At 45.3% G+C, this 16,960-nt stretch overlaps 1 protein-coding gene across 3 annotated transcripts in view; it reads right to left on the minus strand.

Annotated features, from left to right (window-relative positions):
* TMEM50B (transmembrane protein 50B) overlaps positions 1 to 12,086 on the minus strand; it is a 49,052-nt gene extending 36,966 nt beyond the window's left edge. For 2 of the 3 annotated variants that reach the window (XM_047795699.1, XM_047795683.1), the window contains exon 1: positions 11,942 to 12,086. The gene's annotated coding sequence lies outside the window, so the exon portion shown is untranslated. Of the gene's footprint in view, positions 1 to 11,258; positions 11,794 to 11,941 lie in introns of those variants that run through there. The other variant, XM_047795691.1, reaches the window with a different exon arrangement.
* Positions 12,087 to 16,960: the final 4,874 nt, after the last annotated feature.

Genomic DNA, 16,960 nt, shown 5'->3' on the forward strand with positions numbered 1-16,960 from the left:
ATAATGGCCTTTAATCAGCACAAAACTCCTCTAGAGCAGGTATGGAATATTATAGAACATCTCCCATAGGCAAGGCGTTCTGGAGAAAATAAAGATGAATAAAGCCTGACCCCCATCATCAGGGGATTTACAAACTGGAGAGGAATCAATTAATACTTTTTAAAATGAAATTATAAGTCGTATCATTAAAAAAATGTGTCATAAAAAAAATCAGGAATTGCTGTAAAATCATAAATGTAATAAAATTCATTAAGTTAAAAAAAAATCAGGGAGTTTCCATCATGGCTCAGTGGTTAATGAATCTGACTAGCACCCATAAGGATGCAGGTTCGATCTCTGACCTTGCTCAGTGGGTTAAGGATCTGGTGTTGCTGTGAGCTGTGGTGTAGGTCACAGACGTGGCTCGGATCCTGTGTTGCTGTGGCTGTTGTGTAGGCCGGCAGCTGTAGCTCTGATTCGACCCCTAGCCTGGGACCTCCATATGTCGAGAGTGTAGCCCTTAAAAAAAAAAAAAGGCCAAAAAAAAACAGGAAATTAACAAAATTTAAATATCATTCCGTGGAGTTCCCCAGTGGCTCAGTGGGTTAAGGCTCTGACATCACCACCATGGCTAAGGACACTGCTGTGCCTTGAGTTCAGTCCCTGGCCCCGAACTTTGGCATGCCACGGGCAGAGCCAAAAAAAAAAGAAAAAAAAAACAAGTCATTCTAGATATTAGGTCTCTGTAGCCAGAGCAAAAGAGTTGACTTGAATGAAACAAAATCTACATCTTCCCCACCATTACTACGACTAATACTAGCTATTAGTTACAGGGTGCTTCTATGTTACAGGTAGCTCCGCTCTATCTTCAGAGAAACTCTTTTCATGGACCATTCCACTGAATCTTCACAAATACTCTACGGCAGTTCCTATTATTATGTCATATTGCTAAACAGGTTTAGAGAATAACTTGCCCAAGGTCACACAGCTAGCAAGGAGGAAAGCCCGGACTCCACTGAAGTTCAGGTCTGATTCTAACACCTGCGCTCGTGACCATTACACTGTACGGCTGCCTGACAGTTTCACGGCATTTCTCTCGCTTCCGGTTTCTTGAGGAGAAAGATACTCTTCTACTGCCTGTGGGGAAGCGGACAAGAAGAACGAGAAGGAAAAGAAATGGCCCCGATTTAGAAGCAACACTACGATTATCTGGAAACAAAAGAAAGCCAGTCCAATGGGGTCTGCAATGACAGAGGTGATTACTCTTGATTCAAATCTTGCCAAAGGAGTCAGGAGACACAGTGTGTCTTCTCGGGTTGCTATGAACCTGGTTTCTAGGCACTCAGAGTGTGAATATTTTATAGGCCTTAAAATCCAACAGCATGAATTATTCAGAGAGCTAAGCACTTTTGGAAAAGACACTTTACATACGAAATCTCAGGATGCTTACTTGCCTTCTGCCTTGTAAATCATACATAACAAGGATAAAATTTACTGAGTGCCCACCAATTTTGGTAAAAAGATTTTAAATCTAAAAACCAAAGTAAAGGAGAGGGAGCAAAGATTTTTAAAGAGACTTTCATTTTATAACTATATAACTTGCCCCACTAATATCCTTAACAACTTTTAATTATTCAAAATGGTAAATCCTAAATTTGCGTATTTAAATATCCAGTCCCCTACACCCGACTACTTCCTTGACTTCCCCCCCCACCCCGGCCCAGATGTCTCAAGGTCACCTCGAAATCAACACATCTGCAGTCAAAACTCATGATCACCTCCTCCAAACTTGATCCCATATTGGGATTCTCTCCATTTTCTATTTTATTTTATTTTTTATTTTGTTGTCTTTTTAGGGCCGCACCCATTTAGAGCTAATGGAAGTTCCCAGCCAGGAGTCAAATTGGAGCTGCAGCTGCTGGCCTACCCCACAGCCACAGGCACGTCAGATCCGAGCCCCATCTGTGACCTCTGCTGCAGCTCACAACAATGCCGGATCCCTAACCCACTGAGTATGGCCAGGGATTGAACTTGCAACCTCATGGATACTAGTTGGGTTCGTTACTGCTAAGCCACAATGGGAACTCCCATTCTGTCTTTCAAATTTTGAAATGCGATATGTGTCCCATTAACCTGTCACACACAAAAAAAAGAGTCTACATTATACCTAGGTTTATTTAAACGATATTTTTGTAGATACTAAATATTAGAAGCATCATTTCAGGAGTTCCAACTGTGGTGCAACAGAGCTGGCAGCACCTTGGGGGCACCGGGACTCAGATTTGATCCCTGGCCCAGCACAGTGGGTTAAGGATCTGGCGTTGCCGAAGCTGCAGCTTATGTCGTGACTGCAGCTCAGATCTGATCCCTGGCCCAGCCAACTCCACATGCTTCCGGGTGGCCAAAAAATGGGGGCAAAAAAAAAAAAGCTTCATTTCAGTAAAGGAAATAAATCTTGTCATGACAATATACTCAAACATATTATTTCCTATTTTGTGTTTTTTTTTTCTTTTTGCCTTTTCTAGGGACACTCCCACAGCATATGGGGGATTCCAGGGTTGGGGTCTAATCGGAGCTGTTGCCGCTGGCCTACACCAGAGCCACAGCAATGCGGGATCCAAGCCTCATCTGCAACCTACACCACAGCTCACAGCAACGCCGGATCCTTAACCCACTGAGCAAGGCCAGGGATCGAACCCGAAACCTCATGGTTTCTAGTCAGATTCATTAACCACTGCGCCACAACGGGAACCCCCAAACATTATTTCTTTTTTTTTTTTTTGGTCTTTTTGCTATTTCTTGGGCCACTCCCGAGGCATATGGAGATTCCCAGGCTAGGGGTCCAATCGGAGCTGTAGCCACTGGCCTACGCCAGAGCCACAGCAACGTGGGATCCGAGCCGCGTCTGCAACCTACACCACAGCTCATGGCAACGCCAGATCGTTAACCCACTGAGCAAGGCCAGGGACCGAACCCGCAACCTCATGGTTCCTGGTCGGATTCGTCAACCACTGCACCACGACGGGAACTCCCAAAACATTATTTCTTAAAACCATTCTCCCTGCTTTCCCAGGTCCATATTTTGCCAGCATTTTCTAAAACTCAGACTGGATCCCACTCCATTCATTCAAAAACTTCCAACAGTGTATGAGTCCGAAAGACATAGGGTACTTAAGTCTTCCCCTAATACAGCTCTCTTAGCTCCTACTATCTTGACACACTCTTTACTTCAGCCACAAAGAAATGAAAGGCAGGAGGCAGTTGATACTTATTACATATCTAATATTAGGCAGCCTGCCACATACATACATTTTAATACATTTATTTATATAGTTCTATGTCTATTTCTATACAATTTATCTATGTCCTTGGAATGGGCACTTTCATCTCTTTGTCTACATACTCCCAATTCCAAACCTTCAAGACACACAGCAGCCAAGTCTGGAAATAAATGAACCAGGTTACATCAAGGGTCTCTTCCATTGCTAAGAGTCTGAGAATCACCTTTCCACTAAGGAAGTGGTCTCCAAGAGCTTTTTTTTTTTTTTTTTTGGTCTTTTTTCCTAGGGCCGCACCCCTGACACATAGAGGTTCCCAGACCAGGGGTCTAATTGGAGCTATACCACCGGCCCACACCACAGCCATAGCAACGCCAGATCCGAGCCACATCTTTGACCTACCCCATAGCTCACAGCAACACTGGATCCTGAACCCACTGAACAAGGCCAGGGATCGAACCTGCATCTTCATGGATACTAGTCGAGTTTGTTACCTCTGAACCACGACAGGAACTCCCAAGAGTTCATCGTTAATTTTATCTTTGTCAAGTGAAATGTGTAAACCTTTACTGATCCTGATTTCCAGAAAAAAGTCTTCTTGAGGCAGTCTAGGCTAGTCGAGGAAGTCTGAATACAGGTCAGACAGAGAATATTACAGAATTACTTTCCCGATGTGATAATGATAGAATTATGGTTTCGTAAGGAGCATGACCTTGTAGGAGACGCATGTTTACAAATTTAGGGGTGAGGTTTAATGTCAGCATTATATGATCAAACAGTTAAGCAAAGAAAAAAAAAAGAATAACGCAAATGGAAAAACGTTAAAATGCTAAGCTACTGTTCGATATTTCTGTATGTTTAAATTTTTTTGTAAGTAAAGGTTGAAAAAACAGAAAGGCATACCATCATGAATTGCCACCTAGATACAGATGACTGCTACACAATCCCAGAGCTAATCTGCCCATAGCAAAATTCCACTCCCCCTCTGAGGCCATCCTTATCTAGGCTTCCCAGCAGGAGCCCTGCTTCAGCATCTCTGCATCCTCTGGGATCGATCAGTTAATGCCCTACTCCCCAGTGCAGAGAAACTGGCTCCGGGGTCACAGTTCTGAACCCACACAGGTGAAAGGGAACCCACCTAGTAAGCAGTTCTGAGAAGGCAAAGGCCTACAGTAAGGACATTTCTTTTTTTTTTTTTTGTCTTTTTGCCTTTTCTAGGGCTGCTCCCACGGCATATGGAGGTTCCCAGGCTAGGGGTCGAATCCGAGCCGTAGCCACCAGCCTAGGCCAGAGCCACAGCAACGCAGGATCCGAGCCGCATCTGTAGCCTACACCAGAGCTCACGGCAATGCCGGATCCTTAACCCACTGAGCGAGGCCAGGGATCAAACCAGCAACCTCATGGTTTCTAGTCAGATTCGTTAACCACTGCACCACGACAGGAACTCCAGTAAGGACATTTCTAAAGGGCTCAGGGGAAGTGGATACCTTGGAGGACCAATTACCCTCTTCCAGCAGAAGCCACCACACTGGCAACTACACGTATAGGCTCTGAAGCTGGCACTGGCCTGGACCCACTCCTACATTCAGCCTCTTCCCAGCTGTGCCCGCTTGGCCAGGTTCATTCATCCACTCCACTTTTCATGGAATAGCTGCTATGTGACTGGCACTGTTCAAGCCTTAAACATCCCTAGGCTTGTGGTCTTCTGATGTGTAAACTGGGAATACGATAGCACATCCCTCAGTAAGCGACAATTCATCAGAAAAGCAGCCTCCAGAGCATGTGATCACTCAACATTATCAACCACTACTGACTAAGAAGATGGTTCATGGAGTTCTCGTCATGCCTCAGCAGTTAGTGAACCCAACTAGTATTCAAGATGTGAGTTCGATCCCTGGCCTTGCTCAGTGGGTTAAGGATCCTGCATTGCCGTGAGCTGTAGTATAGGTCCACAGACGCAGCTCGGATCTGGCGTTGCTGTGGCAGTAGGCCAGCAGCTATAGCTCCAACTTGACCCCTAGCCTGGGAACCTCCATACGTCTCACCCTCGGCCCTAAAAAGACAAAAAAGAAGAATATGGTTCACATGCATATGACTCTTTGTAAAGGGCACTCTGTTCCTGGCAATACTGCCATTACTATTTAGTCCAGCAAAACAAGTAACTATTCCTTTTTTTTTTTTTTTGTCTTTTTGCTATTTATTGGGCTGCTCCTGCGGCATATGGAGGTTCCCAGGCTAGGGGTCTAATCGGAGCTGTGGCCACCAGCCTACGTCAGAGCCACAGCAACACAGGATCCGAGCCTCGTCTGCAACCTACACCACAGCTCACGGCAACGCCGGATCGGTAACCCACTGAACAAGGGCAGGGAGCGAACCCGCAACCTCATGGTTCCTAGTCGGATTCGTTAACCACTGCGCCACGACGGGAACTCCCCTAGTAACTATTTCTGAGTGAAGATGGCAGAGGTACATAAGCATCTCATTTTGCTCCCTCCTGCAACTTCACTAAAACTGCAATCAATAAAAGTAGTTTTTACAAAGTAAACTCACAATGACATGGAGAACAGAAGAGACAAGAGCAACCAAATTTTGAAAGCTGGAAAGCAGATGGACAATGGTAACTGACAGCACAGCCAAGCAAGCTGCATTTCCAAGCCAGCAGTGGGGAAAGCTGAGCTCCAGCACAATAAAGACTTGGGGGGAGTTCCCATTGTGGCTCAGTGGTAATGAGGCCAACGAGTATCCATGAGGGTTCAATCCCTGGCCTCACTGAGTGGGTTAAGGATCTGGAATTGCCATGAGCTGTGGTGTAGGTCACAGACAGGGCTCTTGGATCCTGTGTTGCTGTGGCTGTGGTGTAGGCCAGCAGCTACTGCTCTGATTCAACCCCTACCCGGGAAACTTCCATAAGCCACGGGTGCGGTGCTAAATAGACAAAAAAAAAAAAAAAAAAGACTTGGGGGGAAGCAGGAAGAAAAGTTGCATCCCAGAACCTATCCTTTTTCTCCTCATAGTACTGGCTACTGCTTCTTCCATATCCTGGCAGAAGCCTGAGGTTCCCTCCCCGCACTTCTTATGTTCTGGAATGGGGGATACCAGACTCAATGGAAGATGTAGGTGTTGTATTGAAAACTGGACATAAGCCACTGCTATTCCTCTGTTCTGGTGCAGGAGACTGGCAGCCAGATCCCTTCCTTCCAGATGGGAATCCGGAGAGCTATGCAGAAAAGAAAACTTAAAATCATTATAAAACCTCAGAGATGGAGTTCCCATCGTGGCTCAGTGGTTAACAAATCCGACCAGGAACCATGAGGTTGCGGGTTCCATCCCTGGCCTTGCTCAGTGGGTTAAGGATCTGGTGTTGCCGTGAGCTATGGTGTAGGTTGCAGACATGGCTCAGATCCTGCATTGCTGTGGCGTAGGCTTGGCAGCTACAGCTCCGGTTAGACCCCTAGCCTGGGAACCTCCATATGCCGTGGGTGCGGCCCTAGAAAAAGGCAAAAAAGACAAAAAAAAAAAAAAACCTCAGAGAACACATTGCATTTTAAAGCAAGAATAGGATGCTATCATAAGAAATACTCAGAGACTAAAAAATAGCCTTTGAAAACTAAAAACATAATCAAGGCATTTTTTTAAAAAAACAATCCAAAAAGAAAGGTTGGGAAATAAAAGTTAAGAAAATCCAGGAGTTCCCATTGTGGCTCAGCGGTTTACACACCCAAATAGCATCCATGAGGATTCGGGTTTGATCCCTGGCATCACTCAGTGGGTTAAGGATCTGGCATTGCCATGAGCTGTAGTGTAGGTTGCAGATGTAGCTTAGAACTGGCATTGCTGTGGCTGTGGCTGGCAGCTGCAGCTCCAGCTCGACCCCTAGCCTGGTAACTTCCATATGCTGTGGGTGTGGCCCTAAAAAGAAACACACACACACACACAGAAAATCCAAGTAGATGGATAACAGAAGAAAACAGATGAGAAAACTAGAAGACCTTTAAAAGGTTCATATCTAAATAATAGGTGTTTCAAGAAAAACTACAGAGAAAATATGAGGGATGAAAATGACAAAATATTCAGGAAAATTTCTCCAGAATAGAAAGTACTGCATTCCCAGATTTAGAGGGCCTATCAAATACTCAACCTAACAGATGAAAATAGACCTACACTAAGACAGACCATTTTAAATCTCAAACCACTGGAGTCAAAGCATAGCATCTATAAGTCCGTGGAAAATTTTTAAAAGTAGGTAACATACAAAGGCTCAGGAAATCATCATAGTTTGGAATTCTCAGCAGCAATATAAAAAGCAAGGTGACAACAGAGCAATAACTTCAAAAGGCTGAAAAAAATTATCTCCAACTAAAATTCTATTACCAGCCAAAATATCAGTCAAGGATGAGGATAGAATCAAAACATATTCAGACAGGCAAGGTCTCCGAAAAAAGTAACTCGTCTCGTCAAAGAGCTACTAGAGTTTGAGTGCCACCAGGGAGAGTACACTAACAAAAGAATACAGGAAAAGATTCCCACAGAGGACAGCTAAAGAGACCCCAGCTGTGCCCCAGCCAAGGCACACCCTCGGGCAGGTGCACACCTGGAACCTGTCCCAGCTGCCACGCCAGCTTTCTAACCTGAGGACTGAACGCTCATGAACTTGGCCCAGATTCCAATCTGTCCTCAGCTGGGCTGGGCTTGGCTTGATCTTCATTATATGCGATACAGTTCCTGCTCTCCTTCCAAGCCGCAGAGCCTGTATCAGCAAAGGGCATTCACTTCCCTCCGCGAAGGGTTCTGCTTTGACCTACCCGGATAATTGCAGGCAGGCTATGGTGAGCAGCCAAGAAAACACAAAATCGGAGCAGTCTAGTTACTCCTTCTGATTTTCTGCTGTCCTTCTAGTATCTGGTCCACACTGGAGCCCTCTGACTGCTGTGAACCCCAGTTCCCAAGACTCACTCATAACACTGCCCACTGATCTGCTCTGAAAGGGTCCCTGCCAGAGAAACAGTTAGAGAAGCTGGAGCCATTTGTCCTTTTCCTGGAAGCTTTCATCTGACAGTGACAATACTGTCCTTGCCTCACACAGTCAAGTTTATCCTTACAGTTATGAAACAAAACTTTAGTCTTAAACTGAGAAAGCTCTAGCATTTTCTAATAAGCCTGTTTGGACCTCATCCAGGGGAAATAACTTTGTTATCACCATTTACTTAGTGAAAAATCCACTGTTAATAAACACATGTTTATATTCCTATAAGGTTTTGAGTTTAACTGCAGAAATTAATGAGGTGCTATGATTTTATCACCTGGTAGAAAAGATTAATCCCAAAGGTATTATGATTCTGTTGCCCTCTGGAACATTAAGCAATTACATCTAACTCAGCAATTTTGTTGAGATATTCCTTTCCCCATGGAATATAGAAATATCTATTTCTTTCCTTTTTTCCCCGCTTTTTAGGGCCACATCTGTGGCATATGGAAATTCCCAGACTAGGGGTCAAACCGGAGCTGCAGCTGCCAGCCTACACCACACCATAGCCACATCTGCAACCTAGACCATAGCTCATAGGAATGCCAGATCCTTAACCCACTGAGGGAGGCCAGGGATTGAACCCACATCCTCATGGATACTAGCTGGGTTTGCAACTTGCTGAACCACAACTGAACTCCATAAACATCTATTTTGTAAATCAAAAAACAAACAAACAAAAAAACAGTTATTTGTGGCACTCTCAATAACGGTAAAATAAAACTCTGAAATATGCTTAGTATTTGTACGAGAATTCTATTTTTAACTCTATTCACTCAAAACCAAATATACTGTTTAAGATATATATAAATATTACATGCAAATATATGTATATGTGTATATTTATGTACTTGGGTGGAAAGCTTATTTTATTTTAGGGCCGTACCCACAGCACACAGAGGTTCCCAGGCTAGGGGGTCAAATCGGCGCTATAGCTGCTGGCCTATGCCACAGCCACAGTAATGCAGGATCCGAGCCTCGTCTGAGACTTACACCACAGCTTAGGGAAACACCGGATCCCCAACCCACTGAGCAAGCCCAGGGATGGAACCCATGTCCTCATGGATACCAGTCGGGTTTGTTAACCACTAAACCACGAAGGGAATTCCTGTAAAGTTTCTTTTAAAAAGCAAAAAAATCAGGATACAGGCTACCTCTAGGAGAAAGATGTTAACATTTGATTTCATTTGCTTATGGATAAAATACTGACCCCTGCAAGAGTATTGCTTAAAGTATATATTTATATATGTTCTGCTCACGGGTTTTTTGGGTACCTGAGATACATTTGTAACAAAAGAAACTTACTGGAAAAGAGAACAAGAATTTCTGCTACTGCTGAATATCCAAGGGGGTTACCACAGGAAGGTATTACACAACATATGCCTCTTCATATTTTCTCTTCCTGAAGGCCCTCTCTACCCATTCCTGCCAAGCCAATCGAATGAGTCAATACAGCCTTAAAGTCAACACCACTAAGTGCTAACAAGGTGAATAAATCCACCATTATTTAACCTGGTCCTCAAAAATTTTGTGATCCAGTCTCTAAATGTAAAGAGACAAACAGATTCTAAAAATGCATATAAATCAAACAAATTAGCTACTGCCTTTAAATGATAAAATCCTTTCCGATTTTGTCACTACTGTGGCTGGGGTTCAATCCTTGGCCAGGGAACTTCTGCATGCCACAGGTGCAGCCAAAAAGGAACAAAAAAATAAGGCATTAAATTATAAAATCCTATCAGTTATAAGAAGTGAAAAGAGCACTAAAATTATACTTTAAAATACAATTATCTGTTTAAACCACCTACCTGAAACTTATCCTACAATGCCAAAAGGATTTTCATCCATAATGGCGAAAACCCAGAAACAACCAAAATGTTCATCATTAAGGGATCGAGAAAATTTGAGTATTTCCAGAGTTCCCTGGTGGCACAGCGGGTTAAGGATCCATGGCTGTCATTGCTGTGGCTTGGATCACAGCTGTGGTGCAGGTTCCAACCCTGGCCTGGTAACTTCCACCTGCGGCAGGCATGGCCAAAAAAAAAAAAAAAAAATTAAAGAGTACATCCAAACAGTACATCCAAAAATGAGATAGGTCAGCATGTACTAAGTTAATGTATCTTTAATTTTTTTAAGTTAATGTATCTTTATATTAAGCTAGTTGCCCAACAGTATTATGGTACAATCCCCTCCTCGGGACTGGAATTGAGGATGTAAAGTATGCAACGTCCAAAATCAAGGAAGTCTAACTTTTTTGATACTCTTCTGCGCACTCTGAATTTTTTACTTGATGTTCCTCTGTAATAATTTTAAAATGTTTACAACCTGAATATATTGTAATCACTTAAAAGGAGCCGATAAGGACAAAATAATAAGATAAATTCTTTACCTTGGACTCCAGAAAATGAATTCGGAAATAACCAGCCAGTTAAGGCTGCTGTGATCCTAGCGGGCAGAGGAGGATGGGGGGTGGGGAGGGCGTGTCTCCGGAAGAGAAACACGACATCCTTCCCCGGCTCTCATCACACCAGCTTTTTCCTGCCGCATCATTATTCAAGAGAACGTCTTGTTTTCATTTTAAGAACGAGGAGGCCTGCCACACTATTACCGGTAAAAAATGTCTAACGTCTGTTCTACGTCTGAACAGTATGACAGAAGAGAAGACAACCGACCCTGACCGAAGATGGTGTAAAAGAAGCGTGACAAGCCTGGGAGTAGGAGGCTTGGGAAATGTTAAGAAAGGGGATTTATATAAGGTGCAAGTCGGTGAAGAGTTGGCGCGAAGAGGTGGGACACTCCGAAAAGAGAAATTAATGTCTTTGAGAGGTATAACGCTGGTTACACATTCACTCCAATCGGAGGCTTGACTCTCTCCCCAACACACACACACACACACACACGCATGCACAGCGCTAGCAGCAGGGAGCGAGCGAGGACAATCTCATTACTGCTTTGGCTTTAAAAGGTTATATATTTACCTTTCCGATTAAGCACCTTCCAGTGATGAACTCGGAAGCCAATTTATTGGTTAAAAACCAAGCGTCTTCCCCAGCTCAACTACCATTGCTACCTGGGCTCCGCTCCTTATCTAAAAGGACACTCAACACTTTATGATTAATCCTGGAAAGAATGCTGACCCTCCTCTATTCCCTCTTTCCACCTCTGTCCCTACTCTCCTAAGGAGCGAGTCGGAAAAGTCCACCAAACACTTAACAACATCGCCAGCAAAGGCTGAGACCAAACGGGAGGGGTGAGCAAGTCCTCGAAAGGCCCCTAGACGCCGAGTGCGGGCCGGACGTCCTCTCCCCTGCGCCGGGCACCCTGGTGAAGCTGACAGGTTCGGGATGGAAACCTGTGCAGATCCTCCAGGGAAGCAAGCCGACGGCGAGATAACGCGGCGTAGCTGCCTGCCCCGGCCGAACGCGCTCCCCGGTCGCCGAAGAAGACATGGGCTGGTGAGCAGGGAGCGGCGGAGGCCCCCGCCCCGCAGGCCGCCCGGACGCTCCGCGAACCCGCTCCGCCCCGCGACGCCGCGCACCGCGCACGGGAAAGGCCGGGCGCTGTCGTCCCTCGCAGGCCAGGCCGGCTGAGGACGCCTCTCCAAGAGCAAGTGGTGGGCGCTAGCCCCTAGCGCGCCCCGAAACTGACTGCCTGCACTCACCCTGCTTCCCCCACGCCCACGCCAACGCGAGGCGCGCGCGCAGAGGAGGAAGCTGCTGTGCAGCTGTCTAGCCCGCGTCCTCCGCTCCACTTCAGCCCCCGGGAGCCGGGAGCGGGCGGCGGGCGTGAGGCGAGGGCGCCGGTGGGGCGGGGCGCGGCGCCGTGCGCAGGGAAGCAACCAATCGGCGTGCAGCAAGTGGCCGGCCGAAGGCGGGGCAAGGATCTAGGGGCGGGGCGAGGCAGCCAAGGGGCGGGGTGAGGGCGGTAGTTCTGCGGGCCCCTGGGAGCTGCTGGCCGGACTCTGCGACTTGTGATTCGCGGCAGCGCTGACCTGACCCCTCTGTCGTTTTCTGGGCGGCATCAGTGCTGCGTGTCCGCTCAAGGACTTCAAGTGCAGCATCCGTGAAATCACACGTGTGGGAGGAGCCCAAGACCTAGAGAGCGGAGGTTGTCTTTGCCCCTGGGTTAAGCGGCTTTGACCGAGAGCGACCCAGGGTAGGGCGTGTACTCCAGGAGGTTCTCAGAAACGGAGGGTCTCTAGAAGTGCCCTTTTCCAATCCCTAACGCTCAGAAATGGAGGCCTAGAAAGGTGAGATTTCTGGTCCAAGGCTACCAACTAGTACAGCAACCCGAAGTTACCGGTACAGTACAACTAGGCCTTTTATTTTTTTGCTTTTTTTTTTTTTTTTTGGTTTTCTATTTTCTTACTAGGGCCGCACCCATGGCTTATGGATGTTCCTGGTCCCCAGCCACAGCAACATCCGAGCTGCATCTGTGACCTACCCACAGCTTGCAGCCAAGCCAGATCCTTAACATACTGAGCGTGGCCAGGGATCAAACCCGCGTCCTCATGGATACTAGTTGGATTCTTAACCCGCTGAGCCACAACGGGTAATTCCCTACAACTAACTAGTCTTAATTCTGTTCTTATGTTTTCCTGGCTATCTACCAGATTTTTGCTTTCTTATAGTCCAGTATCTTCCTACTGTCTCCTTTAAAGAGGATACCTTGAATTTTCAGTGTAACTTCAATAGCCTTTGAAAGCCTGGTCTAAATTTCCTACAGAATATAAAGTGTAATTAGTTATTTGGGGAAAAGACATTGTGTAAAAGTCCAGGTATTTTCAATGGGATTCTAAAAATGTTTTCCCCTGAAATATAATGAAATAAAAGGTTTTGTGTCCCAAGTTGTCACAAAATGCCATTCTCTTATATTCCTGTTACTCCTATAAATCTTATACATGTAAGAGAAACAACCCCTGCTTTTTATTTTTCCACTGTCTCTCAGTTCTCATTTTCATGGATGTTATTTTTCTATCTTTTATATTCTGTCACTTGGCAAATAATACATTTGCAGTTATATTACCCATCATCCTGACACATATGCTAGAATCTAGATGCTCAGTAATTATTTGTTAAATAAATTACTTTTGAAACATTTGCAACCTTAAAACTAGTTAAATTACTGATCTATAAAAGTTGACTTTTTAAAATCTTACTTTTGGGGGGCAGTTCCCATTGTGGCTCAGCAGGTTAAGAACCCAACATAGTGTCTGTGAGGATGTGGGTTCAATCCCTGGCCTCGCGTGGTGGGTTAGGGATCCAGCCATGCCACAGCTGCAGCTCCAATTTGACCCCTAGCCCTGGAACTTCCATATGCTGCAGGTGCAACTGTAAAAAGAAAAATATAAATAAATAAATAAAATATTACTTCTTTTTTTTGTCTTTTTGTCTTTTTTGTTGTTGTTGTTGTTGTTGTTGTTGTTGCTATTTCTTGGGCCGCTCCCGCGGCATATGGAGGTTCCCAGGCTAGGGGTTGAATCGGAGCTGTAGCCACCGGCCTACGCCAGAGCCACAGCAACTCGGGATCTGAGCCGCATCTGCGACCTACACCACAGCTCACGGCAAGGCCGGATCGTTAACCCACTGAGCAAGGGCAGGGACCGAACCCGCAATCTCATGGTTCCTAGTGGGATTCGTTAACCACTGCACCACGACGGGAACTCCATTACTTCTTTTTTGAGTGTTATATTAGAATGAGGTTGGCTGCAAGAAGCAGGGGGAAACAACTACAAAATAACAGTGGCTTAAACAGAAAGCCACTGGTATCTCCCTCATGTGTATAAGTCCAAAGTTAGTCTGGAGCTGTCCAGTGTCACTTCGCAGGGACAGATCCAGCCTCCTTGTTCCAGCTAAGAGAGTCACATGTGTATTTATTTATGCATTTGGAAGATATCAGCCTCTGTACCCAATGTCACCTCCTGGTCCAAGGGAGCTGCTGGAGCTCTAGCCATTATGCCTGCATTCCAACCAGCAGATGAGAGGACAAAGGGAATACCCTCTCTAAGAACTTTTCCCAGGAGTTCCTGTTGTGACACAGTGGAAACGAATCCAACTAGTATCCTTGAGGATGCAGATTAAATCCCTGGCATCTCAATCAGTGGGTTAAGGATCCATCGTTGATGTAAGCTGTGGTATAGGTCACAGAGGCAGCTCAGACCCCGTGTTGCTGTGGCTATGGTGTAGGCCTGCAGCTACAGCTCTGATTTGACCCCTATCCTAGGAATCTCTATATGCCCTGGGTGCAGACCTAAAAAGCAAAAAAAAAAAAAAAAAAGAGAGAGAGAGAGAGAGAACTTTTCCCGAAGTTTGCATTATATCATTTCTGCTTTCATTCTGCTAGCAAAGACTTAGTCACTGGGCTACACTACACTCAAGGAAGTCTGGAAAATAGGGTTTCAGTACTGAAAAAGAAAGGAAGAACAGATACTGGAAGACGAGTAGAAATCCATAGTCTCAAATCTAATCACTGTTTAAAGTATTAAGTATTTTAAGATTCTCCAAGACTTTGAAACTTTATTGCAGAAGAATATCTGTGAGCAAATTCTTTTTTTTATATTTTTTATTTTTTTAATTTAATTTAATTTATTTATTTTTTGTCTTTTTGCCATTTCTTGGGCTGCTCCTGTGGCATATGGAAGTTCCCAGGCTAGGGGTCCAATAGGAGCTGTAGCCGCTGGCCTACACCACAGCCACAGCAACGCGGGATCCAAGACACGAGTGCAACCTACAGCAAAGCTCACGGCAATGCCAGATCATTAACCCACTGAGCAAGGCCAGGGATCAAACCCACAACTTCATGGTTCCTAGTCGGATGAGAACTCCTCTGTGAGCAAATTCTTACCTCCATGTATGAAGAAAGATGTTTCTACTGACCTACCATCAGGATGCACATGCTTTGAGTTGCCTTTCCAGATGTGAGTGGGGACTTACCCTAATGCAGCTGATTTCTCTATCATTCTATAAGCCTCTACTTCACAAATAGAGTCAAACATGTATATAGCTATGCTTTCAAAAATATGGGCATTTGATGGAGTTCCCTGGTGGCTCAGCAGCTTAAGGACATAGCATTGTCATAGCTGTGGCATGGATTCTATTCCTGGCCTGGGAACTTCTGTGTGCCTCAGGCAAGGCCAAAAAGAAGGAAACAAAATGGGCATCTGAAAGATATTGGGGGAGTTCTCGTCGTGGCTCAGTGGTTAACAAACCAGACTAATATCCATGAGAATGCAGGTTCAATCCCTGGCCTCGCTCAGTAGGTCAAGGCTCTGGTGTTGCCATTAGATATGGTGTAGGTTGCAGACTCGGCTCAGATCCTGCATTGCTGTGGCTCTGGCGGAGGCTGGCAGCCACAGTTCCAATTGGACCTCTAGCCTGGGAACCTCCATATGCCACAGGTGCGGCCCAGAAAAAGACAAAAAAACAAAAAACAAACAAACAAACAAAAAGAAAGATATTGGGATTAAGTTGCTGATGTCAACATTTCAATGTCAGCATTTCAAATGTATTGATTTGAGGAGTTCCCACTGTGGCTCAGTGGGTTAAGAACCCAATGTAGTCTCCAGGAGGATGTGGGTTTGATACCTGGCCTCACTCTGTGGGTTAAGGATCCAGTGTTACTGAGAGCTATGGCATAGATTGCAGACATGGTTTGGATCCAGCATTACTGTGGCTACGGTGCAGGCCAGCAGCTGCAGCTCCAATTTGACTCCCTAGCCTGGGAAGGCTAGGGAGTCGAATTGGAGTTATAGCTGCCCACCTATACCACAGCCACAGCAATGCCAGATCCAAGCCATGTCCATCACCTACACCACAGCTCACAGCAATGCCGGATCCTTAACCCACTGAGCGAGGCCAGGATCAAACCCGTATCTTCATGGATACTCGTTGGATTCGTTTCTGCTACACCGCAATGGGAACTCCAAAGCATTTATTTTCCTAAATTCCAATTACCTAAGGACCTCGGAGGACTTCTAGATTCTGGAGTTTTTGTGTCTTCAGGACCATTTTCAATTTGGGGCCAGGACAGTATCTAAAAGGCCTACTTCACCTAAAACTGGACAAGAAGAATTCAGTCTAGTTGGTTCAAGCCTACTAAGAGAAAGTAGGCTTCTTCCAACAACATCCCACAGGTTCTGATTTGTTCCTACTTTCTTGGAGCCACTTCATGAACTTAACATGGTGGATGGTCTTCAGGCCCCATCTTTTAAGAGTACACACCAAAGTGTATTGCAAGAGCTATGTTGTGTAAAGCACATTGCGTAAACATGTACTTCAAAAATATTGTCTTTCTTGAAGTTCCCATTGTGTCTCAGCAGTACCAAACCCAACTTGTATCTATGAGGACACAGGTTCAATCCCTGTCCTCGCTCAGTGGGTTAAGGATCCGGTGTTGCCATGAGTTGTGGTGTAGGTCAAAGACACTGCTCAGATCTGGTGTTGCTGTGGCTGTATCATAGGCCAGTGGCTACAGCTCTGATTTGACCCCTAGCCTGGGAACCTCCATATGCCATGGGTGCAGCCCTGAAAAGACAAAAAAAAAAAAATAGGGATCCATATGGAGGCAATGAGGAGTACGATATTCTCATGAATGACTCAGGCTTTTTTATGTGTCATGTTAAAATGATCATCCATGTTACGATACAGGAAGAGGCAGTGATGAGATATTACACGTACTCTAT

The sequence above is a fragment of the Phacochoerus africanus genome, chromosome 1, assembly GCF_016906955.1.
Source record: "Phacochoerus africanus isolate WHEZ1 chromosome 1, ROS_Pafr_v1, whole genome shotgun sequence".
Taxonomy (NCBI): domain Eukaryota; kingdom Metazoa; phylum Chordata; class Mammalia; order Artiodactyla; family Suidae; genus Phacochoerus; species Phacochoerus africanus.